Genomic DNA, 6193 nt, shown 5'->3' on the forward strand with positions numbered 1-6193 from the left:
GTTAAGTCACAACCATTACTTTCCTAAAGCTGCACTAACATGTGGTTCTAAATCCTGAAAAGCTTTAAGCATGTGTTCTGACTTTATGCGACCCATTTAGTCTCATAAACACATGCTTAAAGCTTTGCTGGATTACAACTTTACCAAACAATACATTTTCATTTTTAAAAAAGGGGAACACAAAGGATTATACCAGAAATGTAATTAGACAGTATGTCAGCAGCTGGAATTCTATGTCTCTATAATTTTTTTTTGTATAGGAAATATTGAGAAACTTACCACTTCATGAGACTTAAGAATCATTTATGGGTATTAACTGGACTTTACTGGAATACACTAACAATTTGAACTCTATTTTAACAAGTTTCTCTGCTGAATTTTTATGAGCTACCCCTTTTACATTTATAATAAAGAATGACTGGCAAACTAATTTTAATGTCTCTAGAATTTTTAATCAAGTTTTCAGCAACTGTTCCCTAGCCTTCCAGCAGACTTCTAACATTAGAAACAAAATGTGGAAATAAAAATACAATTGTCCATCCTTTTCAGGGATATAAATTAGGGCTAATTATCTCATAAAATCACAGTTTGAAAAGGGCAGAAAACCAGAGGTTTTTGTCTTTATTTTTAGTGTTTTGTTCATTTGTGTTTCACTAGTCAGTGTGAAGATCAAAAATGAGCTTAACTATGACTTCTCTCTCACTTTGTTGCTTTTGGCGTCATGCCCAGGTTTAAGCCAGTTTTCAAACACTTAATTAATGGCTTTAGCCAAGTACCCAAATACAAAATCTTAAAATACTGTCTACTGAGTCAACGATCACAAAGATTGTTTATTGCACAAGTGCAAAACTGTTATATTAACATCTGGATTTAATAACAGTAATCCGAACACTATTTAATAAATTCTGTAACACGCATTCGCTTTGAAGTTTCAGGATATGGAAGGTTTTTGTGGCTGTGGCTTCAACAGAGCCTCAACAACACTGAAGAGTAGTTTTACAGCAGCTGTCAATCTTTACCACAGAAGAAAAGTTTGAAAAAGTTTTATTCCATAATTAATATCATGCAATTTAGGCTCTTGAATTTCAGGTGATAAAAATACTTAAGAAACAATGCCAGAAATATGTGTTCACTATGCTCAATGCAGCATAGAATAATTTCATTTGAAGAAGCAAGCATGAAACACTCATGGCTGTCAATTGCAAATAGGCTTAATTTCAGTTGCTGATCTCTTTTTTAGGCATGCTGCTAAAAAAGTAGCAGATATATTCACAGTAAGAAACAAAGGTTGCAGATTTACTAAACCAGGACATGAAGTGAACTGGTTTGCCAAGTCTAATGAAACCTGCTCTTCTTCATGTAGCCTGAATGCAACCCTAAAACACACCTTACCTTCGGGTCAAAGGAAGCTCCCCTATCTTTGTTTCCAGTCGCTCATTTTTTGCCTAACACTATGGTTCTGGAGTTTCATGGAATACATCAATGCCGCAGATACATACCACCTTCTGTGTATATCCAGAAAGTTTTGTACGTCTTGCTGTTCTTCCATTCTCTGGAGCAGTTCTTAGCCGTGAAAGTTGTGTGCAGTGATTGGCTTTTTCTGTAGAGGTGGAGCCAATGCTCTGTTTCATCTTAGGGGGGCCTCAGTAGAAATTATCAAGGAGGCTTTAAGGTTGATGCTCTGTCTTGGTTATTCTGAAAATAAAACAGCCCCTCCCATCCCCTTAACAAAGCTCTTTTTCCCATACAAAAGATGGAAAGGGAGGGGGCAGGATCAGAATTTCCACCATTTCGGTACCAGCTGAACATCAGAGGCACACGGTTCCAAAACTGAGAATGTTTTAGTTGACATAACCTAAGTTCCTTATTTTACTAAGCTGCTCGAGTGCCTTCCTAGTACCTACTGAAATAGAATTCTATCAGCAGCCATTAAACATTCTTAGTTACTCCCTTCGAGAAAGAAGTCTCCTCTCCTCATGTATAACTCGATTTATTTCATCAAAACGCGTTGGGTCTGGTGGTACTTTGGAAGTGCTGGTCTGTTAAGTGCTCTGGTGCTATGGTGGTACTAGTCTGAGTCACTGCAGAATAATTGTTAAAAATAAACAAAATTCAATATAGGCTAAAGTTTTACCTACCATTATCAAAACTATTTAGAAAACACCTAAAACAATCTGTGAAGGCTTGCAAGCATGACAGTCCTTTAAAAAAAGGAAAATATTATTTAATCAACATAAGAATATTTAAGTCAAAATTCTAAGAGGTGATTAAAAAACGCAGATATCAAACGGCAAAGCAAAAACATCACAATAACTTGCTCTTAGCTTATGTAACAAAAGTACAACATATCCTCAAATTCCTGTTTGTATGAGAACATATCTCTTGGAAAACCTTCCATTTTAACAGGATTATAAAACCAGCACAATTCAAAGCGATACACCGCTCACTAAAAAATAGCAGCTTTACAAAAAAACTGTATGTAGAAAGTTTTAAGATACAGCACTTACCTTGTATTTCTAGCCTCCTTCTATAGTGTCTGTTTCAGCACATTTCTGGCCAATTGGAAAGCAAAGATAGGAGAAACAAAAATCACAACAGTGTCACAAGGATTCTTTATTTTAAAAGTTTATTATTCTATTCCACCTAAGAAATTAAAACCTTACAAATACAAGTTGCTCCTTCTCAGTTTTTGCGGTTTTGTGATGTTGAAGTATCTTATTAAGTTAAAAATCCTTAAACTAATTTCAGTATGCTCTAAGCTCATTTTTAGCACCTTTCATATTACTACTCAAATTCCAACACACTAATTATTTGTCTTTCCAGTTACCTCTGGCAAAAATAATAGTGCTAGAGGTGCATCACCCACTCCTTTTAACTCAACTACAATATATAAGACCAGTCCTAGCTCCTTCAAGCCCAGGTTGCATAATTCCTTACAGCTGGAATGTCTTCACACTTGGAAGTTTAAGTGACAATTATATCTATGCACTGTAACTTCATTTAGTAACAAATACATTTTATTTTTCAATAGATTACAATTCGAAGGAACCTTTATGAAGAAAAAGAAGAGGGAACTGTTCACAACCACATTTTGGCTTTTTGTTACGACAACAATTCAAACGTATTTGTTCTATCATCAACATTTCATTTATTAGTATATTTTAGAGTATGTGTGTACATATATGCATACGCAGACACACATGATTAAGTCAGCGGAAACCTACTGCATACTGAATTTAGAAAAGTTAAAAAAAAAAAAAATCACAGTTATCTTTAAGGCTGGCATTTATTAAATACTGTTTCATACAACATTAATGAGGTTTTCCAGTTTTGGCTTTGAACCCATAGGTATCACCTAAACAGTCCCATACATTGCTCAGCCACACAATGTTGCTTTTGTTCTGAGATGAATCCCAACAGAGAGGTTTTTTCTTCTCTTAAAGGTTTGTGTGCCCAAAGGCTGAAGCTGATGTTATGGCTTCTATACACATTAGAGAAAGAGGTTAAAAATTAAACATGTAAAAAACCAAACCAAAACACACAAGAGGAAGAGGTTACGTGACGGAAACGCCAAAAAGGCCTAAAAAAAGAAATGGCCTACGATAAAAGGTATTCCCTCTTCCTTCCAATAGTTATTTAATCACTAATCTAAATGCTGTTTAAAAACCCCCAAAAACCAAAGCCACAACTAAGTATATTCCCTATCCAATATCATATTAATTCATAATTTCATCAATTATCTAATTTGATTTCTAGGCTAACAAGCAAGCGCTCCAATTTATTGAACATTTTACGCACATAAACACTAAATTGGGCTGAATATCTATATATTAACCTCCACCTTTAAAGCTTTTTTTAAATAACTCATTCAACAGAATCCCACAAATTAAAAACGGTAAATATTAAGGTGGTTTTCATGTTACTGTATGACTGCTCCTAAAATTCACCTGTGCCATTAAGTCCAGTTTTCTACATTTCTCCAAATACAGCTAAAATGTGAAAGTTGTTCCGCACTTCCAGTAATGTACTAAGGATTTTCAGCTTCCAGATGTTTTTATTTTCTTCATAACTGGTGTGATTACCAGACAGCACTCTGTCAAGTTTTAAATGCAAGTTATACCAGAAAATCATAATTTGCCCTAACTAATTACACAGGAAAGAAAACTTCAGGAAGGAACTACATCAAATGTCAAACATTAAGAAAATAATCTTATGAAATGCCAGCTGTGCCCTTGTTGAGAGCTTTAAAACATCAATTAACTCAAACCCTGGGCATTTTTCCATCATAAATGGAAAGATGTAGTGTAAGGAAGCAGTGTAATCACCTTCCCATAAACACGAACTTTGGAACATGCTGTACTCACAGTATGGTGCAAGCTGGTTTTTTTTTTCTTAAAAGGTGACTGATGTTAGTCTAAATCTTTTAGACATATTGACAGCAAAGTTATGAGATTTCACAGTGCTGTTTGTGAAATATGCATGAAAGGATAAGTTTCTGATATTTACCTGATGATTAAGCAAATTATTCACTTTATTTTAAATCCTGTAGTTTTTATTTCAGCTATATTGCCGCTGCAGCCATGAAGTCCTACTATTATCTCTCGACTGCACTGAGATAGCGTAACAGCAGTTTTCTGCGCTGCATGCTTAGAAACCACTACAAAAAACATATAAATGGAATAAAGGCAAATGCATTTGCTGGCACAGAGGAAGGGCACTGCAGCACAGCTCTTCACCTTGCTCCCTCCATTCCGAAGCATGTCACCCTCACAAGCGTTAACCGATTTATGTGCATCTGAGATATAGATCTGCGCATACAAATGCTGCAGATACACTTGTTACTTCACATACAAAGCTGATTAATCAAGTGCCATCTAAAATCTGTGTATTTCACAAATAACAACCCAAACCCTTTAACAGTCCCTGGTCTAAGCACAGCTGCTCTTTTAACAGGCAAGTGAACCTACGCTGTAGTTGGATGATTTAGGTGATCAAGGCCAGAGGTCTCAACTTCATTGCTTTGAACAAGGAAATGTTCAAAATGTTCATTTCGGCACACGTATTTTTAAGGCCAGGCCCTGCAGTTATGCCTTTCTACCCACAGGCCCCGTACCTCACGCAGGAGCTCGTGTGCCTTGCTAAAAAAATAATAATAAAAGAAAATAAATCCGTGACTGCAGTGCAACAGAAGGAAAATCTACCGGCGGCAGCACGGCACGAGCCGAGCTGGGCAGAGCTCCAGGGGAGACGCATCCCAGCCCACGACGCGAGGTGCCGGCACCAGCACCCCCGCTCCGGGCTGACCCCACCTGCGCGGCCCTGCGGGGCGGTGGAGCCCCCCCAGGGAGGCCCGGGGTCGCCGCCACCACCACGTCCGCGGGAGCCGGCCCCGCGGGGATCCTGCCCTGCCCCGGCAGCGAGGGGGAGGCCGCCGCTCCCGGCCCTCACCAGCGCGGCAAGCGGGCGGCCGCCCCTCCTGGCGCCGGGCCAGCGCGGCGAGGCGCCCTCCCACACGCCGCAGCCTCCTGAAGATGGCCCTGGCTGCCGCGAGCGGGCAGCCACCGGCGGGCGGGGCCGTGCGACAGCCCACCGAGGGGCCGGAGGGCAGCAGTTGGCTCGCGGCTGCCGCTCACCGCCCTCCGTCCCCTCCGCGGCGGCGGAGGCGGCCGGCCCGACCCCGCGGGCGCGGCACCGCTGCAGCGCTGCTCCCGTGCCGCGCCCGCGGGGTCGGGCCACCGCCGCCCCGCCCGTCACGTGACACGCGCTCCCCCGCGGACCCCGCGTGGAGGAGCCCGGCCGAGCGGCGGCACCGTCCGCCCCCCGCTCGCTCCCTCGCTCACCCTCGCTCGCCGCCGCCGCCGCCGCGGACATGTCCTCTCGCGAGCTCTGCGGCCGAGACCGCCCTCGGGCGCGCGCCCCGGCAGTTGGCCCGCGGGCGGGGGCGGGGTGACCGGGCGCGCGCTGGCGCTCTGCGGCCGCCTCACACACGTGGGAGGCGGGGGGTGAGGAGGCGGGAAGGGGGCGGCTGCATCCGGGTACTTGCGCCCCGCCTCGTCCCCTCGCAGGAGGGCAGCAGAGGGGGCGGACGGGCGGGTGAGCGGGGACGGTCGCTCTGCTGCCTGTTCCGGCTGCCCTCCAGGCGCCGAGGGGGCTGCCCCGAAAATGTTATCGGGGGACCGTGCCGCAGGGCCTG

General features: G+C 42.9%; 1 protein-coding gene across 2 annotated transcripts in view; it reads right to left on the bottom strand.

The window, feature by feature from the left end:
- MRTFB (myocardin related transcription factor B) overlaps positions 1-5925 on the bottom strand; it is a 74400-nt gene extending 68475 nt beyond the window's left edge. For both annotated transcript variants that reach the window (XM_068423731.1, XM_068423730.1), the window contains exons 1-2: positions 5841-5925; positions 2508-2552 (exon numbers count right to left, since the gene is read on the bottom strand). The gene's annotated coding sequence lies outside the window, so the exon portion shown is untranslated. The remainder of the gene's footprint in view (positions 1-2507; positions 2553-5840) is intronic.
- Between the last annotated feature and the right edge of the window lie 268 nt (positions 5926-6193).

The sequence above is a fragment of the Nyctibius grandis genome, chromosome Z (assembly GCF_013368605.1).
Source record: "Nyctibius grandis isolate bNycGra1 chromosome Z, bNycGra1.pri, whole genome shotgun sequence".
Classification (NCBI taxonomy): Eukaryota; Metazoa; Chordata; class Aves; order Nyctibiiformes; family Nyctibiidae; genus Nyctibius; species Nyctibius grandis.